The 13,591-nt window shown below is 44.8% G+C and overlaps 1 long non-coding RNA gene across 1 annotated transcript; it reads left to right on the top strand.

Moving 5' to 3' along the window:
• Positions 1-416: 416 nt before the first annotated feature.
• On the top strand, positions 417-12,120 carry LOC122457716. Its single transcript, XR_006277389.1, has 3 exons — positions 417-671; positions 10,390-10,394; positions 12,109-12,120. It is a non-coding gene; the product is annotated as an uncharacterized LOC122457716 (long non-coding RNA).
• Positions 12,121-13,591: the final 1,471 nt, after the last annotated feature.

Genomic DNA, 13,591 nt, shown 5'->3' with positions numbered 1-13,591 from the left:
TGTTGTTGTTTTGTGTTGGTAAATCATGAAATACTAGGGGGGACAAAGAGGAGACAAACACCACCTGCACTATCAAGGGGACGCTCTTTTGATACCACGACAATAGCTATGAAAAACCAGGTTCCAGCTACGTAGAAATCTTCACTGTGTTACATTGCCACCAGTTTTAAACATCATGCTGGGAGTAACCACAAGGAAAAGATAACAAAATGATGACAATGCAGTCTTTAAGTACCCAGAGGAAAATTACTGCATTCCTGGTCCAGTGGCTCTCAACCTTTCCGGACTGCTGTACCCCTTTCAGGAGTTAGATTTGTTTTGCGTACCCCAAGTTTCACCTCACTTAAAAATTACCTGCTTTTAAAATCAGACATAAAAACACAAAAGTGTCACAGCATGCTCTGACTGAAAAATTGCTTACTTTCTCCTTTTTTACCATATAATTATAAAATAAATCAAACTGAATAAAAATATTGTACTTACATTTTAGTGTATCGTATATAGCACAGTATAAACATTTAGTTGTATGAAATTTTAGTTTGGACTGACTTCACCAGTGCTTTTTATGCAGTCTGTTGTAAAACTAGGCAAATATCTAGCTGAGTTGATGTATCCCCTGGACGACCTCTGTGTACCTCCAGGGGTACCCATACCCCTGGTTGAGAACCACTGTCCTGGTCTATTCTCTGGGGCATGGGATGAAGACAGAGGAGAAAGGGAGGATTGGCTGAGTCATTTTGGGTGACTTTGTTACGCAACAGTCCCTTCAGAGGGGGCTAGCTACTTTACCTCCCATAAATGTCAGGTAATCTATGAAGGTACCAGATGACTCTGTACTTCAAAGTCTTAATTAGTTCTCACTCTCTCCCCCTCCCTCCAGGCTGCCATGCGTCTGGTTTTCAATAAAGGTAAAGGCTGCCTGGAGCCTGCAACCTGAGCCCCCTCCTGCAACCCAAACTCCGCATCCCTGGCACCAGCCTGGAGGCCCTCCCATACTCCAAACCCCTCAGCCCCAGCCCAGAGCCCCCTCCTGTACCCCTGACCCCGACCCAGAGTCCACACCCCCAGCTGGAGCCCTCACTGCCTCCTGCATCCCAACCCCCTGTCTCAGCCCAGTGAAAGTGAGTGAGGTGGGGGAGAGTGAGTGATGGAGGGAGGGGGGATGGAGTGGGTGGGGCCTCAGGACAGGAGCGGGACAAGGGTGTCTGTTTTTGTGCGATTTGAAATTTGGCATTCCTCTCCTTCCCCCCTGCCCTTTCTACAGGCAGTCTTAACTCTTTTTTTTTTAATCAAGAAAAGGGGATGGAGGTGGCAGATGCCTGTATAGGAGTTGAAAAACTATACTGTCTGTTCTGCTGAATTAATAAGCCAATTATGATGAGTAAGTCATGTCCTATAATTTGGCTGCTTGAAGACTAGTCTGAGGAGGCCTTGGTGCTGCAAAGTAAAATCATTCTAAATCTTCTTTCAGGAGAAGTTCAGCAGATGAATGAAAGGGCACTGCCAGACTTGAGCAGTTTGATCAATTTAAATCAAGCGGTTCGATGCAAAAAGGTAGGCTGCTCCTCTGCCCAGCAGCAAGTAGCACTGGCACTAGCATGTTCAACAGAATAAGCTTGCTCCCACTGGGCAAATTTAAAAATAGTAATAAAAAACAGAGTTTCCTTTCTTAAAGAAAGTTAAGTTTAGGGCTTTAATTTCAGCTCTAATTATCTCCCTCTTAAAAGAAATAATTCTAATTTTAATGGATCTGCACAGGAACCCAAGTAGTAGTATGTTCCAGCAATTCAGAAACAATCAAGCACTTAACGTGGACAGCATTATTTTCTCTCCTAAAGGCAGTGTCTGCACCAGCATCAGAGCTGGATGTTCTTCTTCCCTAGGAAAAGGCAGGAGGGGTTGGTACTGGGGAGAGGGACATATTGGGATAGGGAGGGCCCTACTGTGCTTCTTAGAAAAGACAAAATATTTTGCCATTCATGGATAAGCACACAGAAGAAATCAGGAGGAAATTGTTCTCTGGTTTCTGGCAGATGTAGTAAAACCACAAACATCTTTCCTTGGAAATAATTCTAATGTTTTGATTCACTTTTATATACATCTCCTTGATTCATGAGTACTGTGGAAGAGAAAATTGTAGTTGGTTCTTTCACAATTTTTTGGAACCAAACAAGAAAAGGCTTCTGGTTTTTTTTTAAGTAAATCCAACGTCAATCTAACATTTCCCTTTGTTTTCTCTCAAATCCAAAATCTATTCTGTTAGAGTTACAGCTCATCCATAATCTATTTTGTTCAAGATCCTCCACCGTTCCCAGCACTGTGGAATCTGGGTGTCACATATATGACACTTAGTAATAGGATTGCTTTCCTCAGAAACCACTTTACTCAAAAGAAAGACAATTCTAATTGATGGATGTAGGCAATTAGGTGGCACAGTGAGTTAATTCACCACTTCTGACAGTTCACAGTGTGGATTAAAATCTCATTTCCAGTTGGCTGGAAGCTTGGGGATGTGATCTCATCAGATCTCTCAAGTTAAATTGGGTAAAGTCTAGTCAGCAGCTGGATTAAAAGAAGATTTAAAAGGAAAACAGAGGTAGTAGCAATTTGATAGGTGATTCTTTTTTCTTTAACTCGGTACTGAATATCTAATACTAACTTTTCTTTTTCTTTTTGCAGATGCAAACTAACACGGCTGCTACTCTGAAACCTAATACTAACTCAGTACTGCACAGTGAGGTTAGGGGACATACTCCTCATATTAAGGTAGGTGCGGGTCCGTTGTATGATGGGGTTTTATTCAATAAATCAGGTGCCAGTTGTGGTGCTACTACATCAATTAGAATACATTCCTTGTCCTAAAGATCTTATATCTTGTGTTCTCTAAAGCAGCAAGTAAATGTATGGTGCCATCTATATATCTCCTTATGATAATATCAAGTCAGATTTCCAAATTTCAGTATTTGAAGTGTTATCAATAATGAAGAGCTGTTGGTTTTAATGGGAGTTGAGGATCAGGTCCTCCAAAGGCACATGGTCCCAAAACTTAGCTCTACCATGACCTCTTCAAGCTGCAGGCAAATGCAGCTTCTTTCAGCATTACCCTCTCATCACCTGACCTCCCCTTGTGAGCTTAAAGTGAAAAATGACATTGACAAGTGATATAACTCTGAAAAATGACATCATGGGGTTTCATACTAACTGTCTCAGTGACTTCCATACCAGATTTACTCAGTACACAAGTAAAAAGAGATCTCCCTAACTGCCATCCCTGCAAACTCACTTTAGAGTCTGAGGACCTGTTTCATCATTGTGTTACTCCAGTTTCATGCCAGTCTCTCTCAACTGAAATCAAGGAAGAAAATTGGACTAATACAGAAGTGAACATACATGGCCCTGAATGTCAAGTTGGGTTCTCTCTGGCTTCTGCAGTTAGATCTTAGTTAATGTTTTTGTTGATGTGAGCCTGAATAGAATCAGCTCAGTTTTCCAGAGTTCTATTCTCTCTGCAGTGCAAACAGCATTAAAACACAGTAAAAACTTTTTAGTTTGCAAAATCAGCTGGAGTGATTCTGAATACACCCAGGGAGCAGTTCCACTGGCTAAGAGGGTGCTGTTTTGACAAAGTCGGTTTTCAGAGTTATATGGTAACTTCACTGTGAACTCCACAGTATCCAATCCCTAAGGCTGATTCAGACAATTCTACCAAACCTGTGGGTGCAGGAGGCCCTATGCACATTGGGAGCCTCACTCCACCGAAAGCAGGCTAAAAGGCTAGTGTGATGTTTACTATCCACACTGTGTGGCACTGTAGTATGAAGTATAAACTGCTTATGGTTATTGAAAATTCTAGGAGTGATAACCCTAACCCCCAGGGCCTGCCTGGGGAATGCTGCATGTTTCTTCCCTCTTATGTTTAATAGGAAATATCTATCCATTCTTCCTGAGAGCCCTTCAGAAATACATGGATGTATTATTCTCCCCAACCCCACCTGAGCAGAATTCCCTGTCCCCACCAGCTGGCATGGCATAGTTTGGGACAGTGGGAGGGTGGCAACAAGGTCACATACTGGTCCCTGGGTCTTGTAGCTTAGGAACCCAGTCAAATAGTGTTTTGTTGCAAATCGCCCCCCCCCAACACAGTGTGATCTAGATTTGCTTAAACTAACCTTGAGAATGTCAGAGCTGCATCCTCATGGATTACCTTGACAATCGCATAGTGTCATCTTTTAGAATGTCCTAGGCCTGTAGATCTTCAGTTAGGACCTGATCCAAAGCTCACTGAAGTGAAAGTCTATCTTTCCATTTGAAAAACTGGACTATGGATCAGGCCTTTGATCACAGTGAGACTTAACTAAACTCTCTGACAATCCTCAGGATCATAGAAATACTGCCTCCAGCCTCCTCTAACCCATCCATACGGGGACTACGTTTGTGACAATCAAGTGTCAATCACAAAGCTGTAGCAGATTATGATACAGTAATTAAAGCCTCTGGTCTAGATAAATAATGTCAAATGATCATTTAACTCAGCTCCACTTCTGCTATTTTACTGCCTAATGATTGCATAGCTCACCACAGAAGAGTCATCAACTAGTCACACAGTTGACATGGAAACTTACCAGAATAACAAAAAATGAATCCATAAGTGTAAAATCTGTAAAGTGGTCCCTGTTGTTCACTTTCAATTGTAATTGTTCATGTATTTATTTGTATTGTGCCCATTATTAAAATGAACAAGTGTTGCGAACAATTGACACAGAACAAACCAACCAGTACATCTAACAATAAGAAAAGGAGTACTTGTGGCACCTCAGAGACTAACAAATTTATTTGAGCATAAGCTTTTGTGAGCTACAGCTCACAAAAAATGAATGAATCCGATGAAGTGAGCTGTAGCTCACGAAAGCTTATGCTCAAATAAATTTGTTAGTCTTTAAGGTGCCACAAGTACTCCTTTTCTTTTTGCAAATACAGACTAACACAGCTGCTACTCTGAAACCGTACATCTAACAATGCCATTCATTTGTGATGTCTCTACTAAGCCAGGAACTACAAATCCCATCAGCCTCTTCCCCATTGCACATCTCTTTTCCCTAGTCAGGTAAAGGGTAAGGTCTTGAATCAGGAAGTAACCAGGCTCTGTTTGGGTAGTAGCAGCTGCATGGCAAGCTGGAAGTTGGAGGGAAGCTGCAGGAACTCTAAACAGAGCTGTCTGTGGAACAGGCTGTGAGTGCCCCACATTACAGCTGGGTGCAGGTCTGTGTGGGACTTATGGGGGAGCAGCCGCAGCTGGGCAGGGAGCCAGTGCAGAGGGACCCCAATGAGAGACTCTAAATGAGCCTGGCTTGGAAATTCACAAATTCTTATTTGCTTTGAATAGAGACTAGACCAAGGAGAGCACCCCAAACACTAGACCTGAAGAACCCTGGCTCTTGGTTGGACTGTCCCAGTGACTCAAAAATTTACTGCTATTTCTTACTTTGAACTGTAACTGTTAAGCCACTGTGCCTAGAGTATCTGCAGCCTTTCCCTTTCTTGCCAGCCCTGGTAATATACCCTTTCCGTTAATCATGTGCCTGAGTGGTTATCAGGACCCACCAGGGCTAATGCCTACAAGGCCTAGCTGTTGAAGCTCTGACAGTACTTACTTCCAAACTGCAGTACACCTGGCACACTACTGGCACCCTGAGGGCTTGGTGTACTCTGGCACTGGGCAACAGCAATAATTACACACTGCTGAAGTAAAAACTTTCTTGCTTGAGGCCCATATTAAGGGTTAGATTGTGCCCTTGTCTTACATGGCCATGCTGAGGCATGAGGGAGAGAAAGGGCCACCTGTACTCCCTGTATGACTATGGAAAACCTACTTATGAGCAACAAGATAAGGAGGGATGGCTCCATCCCCAGTGCACCAGCCAGTGGAGATATGCAGACACAAAAGGGGAGTGTTATAACTTACTTCCCTTCTGCAGCATGAGGGGACCAGGGAATGAACTGTGGCTTTTCAGTTCCCTCCTAGGGCAGCACAGCCCCGTAATCAGAGCTAAGTTGTACAGCTCAGTCTAGCCCTATGATAATGCCAGAGGGAGGAATAGAGGCTTGTTTTATTCTGTAAATGCCTCTTGTTTGTTTTTAATAAGATTTCTGAAAATAGGGCCCTGCCTACCCTGGCAGAGGCATGTGGGGTGCATGAAGCTACTCACCTCAGTAAAAAGCGGGCTGTGTCCATACTGGGGTGCATAGGAAAAGGTGTGTGGCCACTTTTGGGGCTAGATAGCCAGAGAGTGACTTGCTGTGGGAAATTCAGAGCAGGTCAGTGTGGGGATGCTGACCTGACCCTCTCCCACCTTGGGTGACTGGAAGAGAAGGGATCCACTTAGGTCCACACTGGTACAGGAAAAGCCCTCTCACCTGGAGCAGCTGGTGCTGCTCCCACCCTGTCACCCATGGAAGTGGCGCAATACAGGCTTTGTCATGATCCGCTGCAGTCATTACACTAGTCACTCCTTTCTCAGGGTACTGGGATGGAATTTTTTCCCTCATTGCCAGATTGGCCAAGGTGAGGTGAGGTTTTTTTCAGCTTTGCCACAGCAGGTTGGGGGCTTAGTTGGGGCAAACATGAACCGGGATTAGGGTATGATATCTCAACTCAGGATGTAAGTGTGGGGCAGAGGTCCAGTGCAGGTTCTCCATAGGGAAGGGATGTGGTGATCAGATTAAAATGGATTGGTAAAGGATTTAACTTAGGTATTCCTTAAAGGAGTGGAAACTGAGATTGGGGCTCCTATAACTGGTAAATGGAGCAACCCCCCTCCTTTATAGCCCCCCCCTTAAACGTCATTCAATTGAGGAGGGTGGTGAGGTCCCAGCAGCAGGTTGGCTGGGGACCAGGATGGGTAAGGGGGAGGGCTGACAGCACCCCCCCTCAGGTATATGTAAATGATTTTGGAATTACATGCACTGTTCTTTTATCTGCTGGGTACACCCTGACACTATGGGCTAGTCTTCACGACCGTACATCGACCTAGCTGCACTGATGCAGCTATAGCGCATCTGGTGAAGATGCTCTATGCCGACGGGAGAGCGCTCTCCTGTCGGCATAATGACTCCATCTCAATGAGAGGCAGAAGCTATGTTGGCAGAAAAGCATCTCCCGCAGACTTAGCGCTGGTGTGGACAGCACTTAGGTCAATGTAACTTGCATCACTCGGAAGGTGGCTTTTTCACACCCCTGAGCAACTTAACTCACATCGACTGAAGCAGCAGTGTAGACAAACCCTTAGGAATAAAATTTCAGCCTAATTTAAACTGCTTCCCATGTCTCCTGTCCTCCTTCTGGTGTAACTGGACAAAGGCTCTGGCAGGGGGAGGGTTAGAGTTAGGGGGGCACTATGCTGCTAAAAATAGCAGTGTAGCCATGGGGGAGGCACTGCTTGGGCATGTAGAGCCATGTAGGGTACATACCCTATAGCTCTGGTGGGTCTGTATTCCAATTGCCTACACAGCACCTTGCCATCTTTATGCCCTGCTAGGGAGAGTGCCAGGCATGTCCTCTGCACACTGCCGTAAGTGAAGACACAGCCTAGGATTAATTGGATGGTTCAGGAGTGTAGTATGGATCCTCTAAATCATGAGTGAGGCATGTTAGTGGGGCAGAATAAGGAAGATTGCACTGCTAGTGCCTGGGCTGTAGTATCTAGCCAATGGGCAAATCGATAGCATATTTTTCTAGTGTGGCAATTCTGAAATGTGTAACTGATTTTGTGAGCGGACGAAACGCCATTGTTGGCTGGCTAGCTATATTACAAAATCTAATCTGATTGAGTTGTTTTTTCTTATAGTGCCACTCACTCTAGTAGTAAGCAATGATCTGTGTTAATTCTCATGACCTTAGATGATGCTAATAATCTAAAGGATTTTCTCCAACATGTTATGTATATGGTAAAACCTTTAATCCTTACCTCCCTGGGGGAGCCTTAAAATGTCACCTGTTCTGCAAGGTGAATTTCACTGAAAAGCATTCCATTCCTAAAAACAAGATTCCTGCTGGAAAAGTAGAATTTTAACACTCCAGGACTATATTTTGCATAACAATGTGTAAATAGCAGTCCCAGAATGATTATGATGCATAGGTTCTTTTATCTGCCATAATATTTATGAAGTTTTAGAATGAAATCTAGGCCCTGCTGGTTAGTGGGAGTTTTGTCATTTACTTCAATAGTGCAAGATTTCATTCTTCATGTTCCATTACTGTTGCTGCCACTTCTGACGTATCTGAAGTATCTTGCTAAGATTTGCTGTTGTTTCCCATCAATGCAAAACAAAGATGAGGATTGAAAATGAACATAAGTAAATACAATACTTTCCCCTCCCCCCCCTCCCCAATTTCCAAAATGATTGTGTCATACTTATCTCTTCTACATGTTGCTGGACCATATCTTCCCTTCAATCTCTCTTCACTGGTGCCACGTTGCTCTCCATATTCAGTTAAAACTTCTTGTTCTAGCATTAAAGGCCCTTTGCAGCTCTGTCCTGGCCTATGTCTCAAAACTTGTCTCCTGTGTGTTCCCTCAACTACAATGATGCAAGTCTTAACCCCTCTTACTCACAGCTTGTTCCTTCTTCCTCTCTTTTTCCATACTGCCCTGTGAGCCAGGGGTGCTGGAACAATTTGTGTAGTGGGGGCGCTGAGAGCCATTGAACCAAACTGTAAACCCTGTATATGATGGAAACCACTTCAAGCCAGGGGGTACAGCAGCCCCCCCCAACACGCCTAGTTCCTGCACTTATGCTCTAAGCATCAATTATCCTCAATCTTTGTTTGTCAAGCCCACACCATCTCCTCATTCAAATCTCTTCTAAAACCCCACTTCTGTCACCCACAAGAATGGAGTTATCCTTATCCAAATATAATTGAACTATTAAGATGTGCACAGACCAAAACCGAGTAACAACTAGATCTAAAACCATTGTACTCTCACTTACTATATGGCTGCAATTAGAGCATAAGATCTTTGGAGCAAGGACCATGTCCTTGTTTTTTTTTGTTCCCCCCACCCCCGTTCCCCACTATTCTGTGAAGCAGCTGGCACATTCTGGATAGTGTCTAACCATCCAAGTTAAAGCTACAGAATTATAGATTCCCCCCCCCACACACACACACCAAAAAAACTATAGCTGCTATAAAAGGGAGCTACTCTTTTACAATCAGTTCTGAGCCTGAAATAAAATCCAACCTGGGTTTTATGTGTCTAATTTTTTTGAGGTTTTACTTTTAACTTTTGGGCATGAAAATAATACCACAACCTGCTAATGGGGAGTTCAGTGTACAGGATTAGGCAATAATATTAAATCCAAATTGGATTTGTGGACTCATGGTACTCCTATTTGATTCCATTTTAGATTGCATGCGTTTACTTTCATTATTTGCAGCCAGAAAACAAACCACCCTCTTAACAGTGAGCATCAGAAGTACAGATTAATGCACAACCAGTGAAAAAACAAAGGGACCGGGGCATAGGCAGTCCACACATTAGGCACCATAGACAGTGAGCCGGGGTCAGAGAAATCGCTAGAGCTGGGCTCAATAAGCAAGAGTTGGGATCAAAGTCAGGCCAGGATTGGAGACTGGAGATCAGAGGTAGTATCAGGCTGGAATCTAGGGTTGCCTGATGTCCAGTTTTCGACCAGAATGCCGGGGCCATAAAAAGTCCAGTTGGCGGTGCTGCAGGGCTAAAGCAGGCTAGTCCCCACCTGTCGGGGCACTGTGCTGCACCCCCAAAGCGGCCAGCAGATCTGGCTCCTAGGTGGTGGGGAGGGTTGGGCATGGGGCTCCACACGCTGTCCTCACTCTGAGCACCAGCTCTATGCTCCCATGGGCTGAGAACCGCGGCCAATGGGAGCTGGGGGTTGGAGGGCGGTGACTGTGGGAGAGAGCAGGGCGCAGAGCCTCCTGCCCCTCCCTTTACCCCCTGCCTAGGAGCCAGACCTGCCACTTGCTTCCAGGGCGCAGTGCGGAGCCAGGACAGGCAGGGAGCCTGCCTTAGATGCGCAGCACCGCCGACCAGGAGCCGACCGAGCTAAGCCCGCACCTCAACCCCTTGCCCCAGCCCTGAGTTCCCCCCAAACCTGGAACCCCCTCCTGCACCCCAAATCCCTCAACCCTGGCCCCAGCCCAGAGCCCATATCCCCTTCTGCACCCAACCCACCTGCCTCAACTCGCAGCCTCCTCCCGCACTCCAAATCCCTCAGCCCCACCCCCCAGCCTGGAGCCCCCTCAGACAGCTGCAGCGGCACAGGAGCTAGCAAACAGAGCTGTAAACAGGGGAGTTTGAGGGGGAGTTCTGTTGGAGGAGAAGGTAGTTGTACTTGGTTTTGTATTTTTAGTGTGTGTGTGTGTGTGTGTGTGTGTAGGGGTTTTGTGCTGGGAGAGCAGCTGAGCCCTGCTTAGGGGGTGGGGCTTCTGACTAGGGGTCCTATAAAGGCAGCCAGCCAGCCAGCCAGCGGCACAGAGAGCTGCAGTGGCACAGGAGCCAGCAAACAGAGCTCTAAACAGGGGAGTTTGAAAGGGGAGTTTGGATTGTGGTGCTTGTTTGGGGTTTGTTTTTGCTGGGGGAGGTGGTCTTTTGGTGTGGCTTGTGTTTCCCAGATGAACAGGACGTAGGTGGGAAGGCTATGACGGATACGGAGGCAGCTGTGGGAGTGACTCCTGTAGTGGAAGACACAATGAGGATGACTGGATGTGGAAGCTGTGGTATGTACATGATCCTGGAGGGGGGAACCAGTAAGAGTTTTTTCTGCATGAAATGCCGTCTGATAGAGCTGATGGAGGAAAAGATCCGAGGTTTGGAGATGCAGGTGGAAAGTCTGGTTGAGTTTAGGAAGGGGTTTGAGCAGATGATGGAGCGAAGACATGAGGTATCTGAAGGGAAAAGCTCAGACTCACAGATGGAAGCAGGGCTGGGGAATTTTGAGGGGAGACTGAGTGAGGAAAGTGGTCAGTGGAAACATGTGACTCAAAGAACCAGGCAGAGGAAAAGACGGGCTAGTGAAGGAGAAATAGAGCTTAGGAATAGGTTTGCAGAGTTGGAAAATGAAGAAGGGGCTCAGCAGGTACTTGTTGAAGGTGGAAGGGTAAGGAAGAAGAGAAGAGAGGCTAGTCCTATAGGAAAAGGGGAAGAGTCAAGGGAGACTACACCAAATGTGAGCCCCAGGAGGATACAGGATGGGTTGAAGAGGATTATAAGGGAAAACAGGAATGGAAAGAACTTGCAGCCAGAGGGAACAGGGGAGAGACTGGAGAATAGCACTGTCACCAGGAAAAGGCAGGTCTATGTGATCGGGGTCTCTTTATTGAGAAGAATAGACAGGCCTGTAACTAGAGCTGATCCAGAGAATAGAAGGATGTGCTGTCTTCCGGGTGCTAAGATACGGGATGTAAACCTGAGGTTGAAAAGAATCCTAAAGGGAGTGGGAAAGAATCCCCTAATTATCCTTCATGTGGGAACAAATGATACAGCTAGATTCTCTCTGGAAAGTATTAAGGGAGACTATGCTAGGCTGGGGAAGACGCTTAAGGAAATTGAGGCTCAGGTGATCTTTAGTGAGATCCTTCCTGTTCTTAGAGAAGGGCAACAAAGGTCTGACAAGATTATGACTGTCAACAGATGGCTTAGGCAGTGGTGCTATAAGGAGGGCTTTGGGATGTATGGCCACTGGGAGGCATTCACGGACAGAGGACAGATCTCTCGGGATGGACTTCATCTGAGTAGGGAAGGAAATAGACTTCTAGGATCAAGGCTGGCACAACTGATAAAGAGAGCTTTAAACTAGGAATTAGAGGGAGATGGTTGGGAGATGTCCAGGAAATCTCCACGCCAGATTTTAGCATTGAGAGGGAAGAAGACCAAGTAAGAAAGGATACAGCCGTGGGTAGGAGAATGTATATAAGGAGCAAGGGCGGTGTGGATATTAGTCTAAGAGGTTATACTGGCTGTAGAATGACTGTGCCTAATAGGGTACAAAATGTGAGCGAGGCCAAACAGCAAAAATTAAGATGTTTATACACCAATGCGAGGAGCCTAGGTAACAAAATGGAGGAACTAGAGCTACTAGTGCAGGAAGTGAAACCAGATATTATAGGGATAACAGAAACATGGTGGAATAGTAGTAATGACTGGACTACAGGTATTGAAGGGTATGTGCTGTTTAGGAAAGACAGAAACAAAGGTAAAGGTGGTGGAGTAGCATAGTATATCAATGATGAGGTAGAATGTAAAGAAATAAGAAGCGATGCAATGGATAAGACAGAGTCCGTCTGGGCAAAAATTACATTGGGGAAGAAAACTAGTAAAGCCTCTCCTACGATAGTGCTTGGGGTGTGTTATAGACCTCCGGGATCTAATTTGGATATGGATAGAGCCCTTTTTAATGTCTTTAATAAAGTAAATACTAATGGAAACTGCGTGATCATGGGAGACTTTAACTTCCCAGATATAAACTGGAGGACCAGTGCTAGTAATAATAATAGGGCTCAGATTTTCCTAGATGCGATAGCTGATGGATTCCTTCATCAAGTAGTTGCTGAACCGACTAGAGGGGATGCCATTTTAGATTTAATTTTGGTGAGTAGCGAGGACCTCATAGAAGAAATGGTTGTAGGGGACAATCTTGGCTCAAGTGATCATGAGCTAATTCAGTTCAAACTAAATGGAAGGATTAACAAAAATAAATCTGCAACTAGGGTTTTTGATTTCAAAAGGGCTGACTTTCAAAAATTAAGGAAATTAGTTAGGGAAGTGGATTGGACTGAAGAACTTATGGATCTAAAGGTAGAGGAGGCCTGGGATTACTTTAAATCAAAGCTGCAGAAGCTATCGGAAGCCTGTATCCTAAGAAAGGGGAAAAAATTCATAGGAAGGAGTTGTAGACCAAGCTGGATGAGCAAGCATCTTAGAGAGGTGATTAAGAAGAAGCAGAAAGCATACAGGGAGTGGAAGATGGGAGGGATCAGCAAGGAAAGCTACCTAATTGAGGTCATAACATGTAGGGATAAAGTGAGACAGGCTAAAAGTCGAGTCGAGTTGGACCTTGCAAAGGGAATTAAAACCAATAGTAAAAGGTTCTATAGCCATATAAATAAGAAGAAAACTAAGAAAGAAGAAGTGGGGCCGCTTAACACTGAGGATGGAGTGGAGGTTAAAGATAATCTAGGCATGGCCCAATATCTAAACAAATACTTTGCCTCAGTCTTTAATAAGGCTAAAGAGGATCTTAGGGATAATGGTAGCATGACAAATGGGAATGAGGATATGGAGGTAGATATTACCATATCTGAGGTAGAAGCAAAACTGAAACAGCTTAATGGGACTAAATCGGGGGGCCCAGATAATCTTCATCCAAGAATATTAAAGGAATTGGCACCTGAAATTGCAAGCCCATTAGCAAGAATTTTTAATGAATCTGTAAACTCAGGAGTAGTACTGAATGATTGGAGAATTGCTAATATAGTTCCTATTTTTAAGAAAGGAAAAAAAAGTGATCCGGGTAACTACAGGCCAGTTAGTTTGACATCGGTAGTATGCAAGGT

Source organism: Dermochelys coriacea, chromosome 1 (genome assembly GCF_009764565.3).
Source record: "Dermochelys coriacea isolate rDerCor1 chromosome 1, rDerCor1.pri.v4, whole genome shotgun sequence".
NCBI lineage: Eukaryota > Metazoa > Chordata > Testudines > Dermochelyidae > Dermochelys > Dermochelys coriacea.
This window is presented reverse-complemented; position numbering and strand designations above follow the sequence as displayed.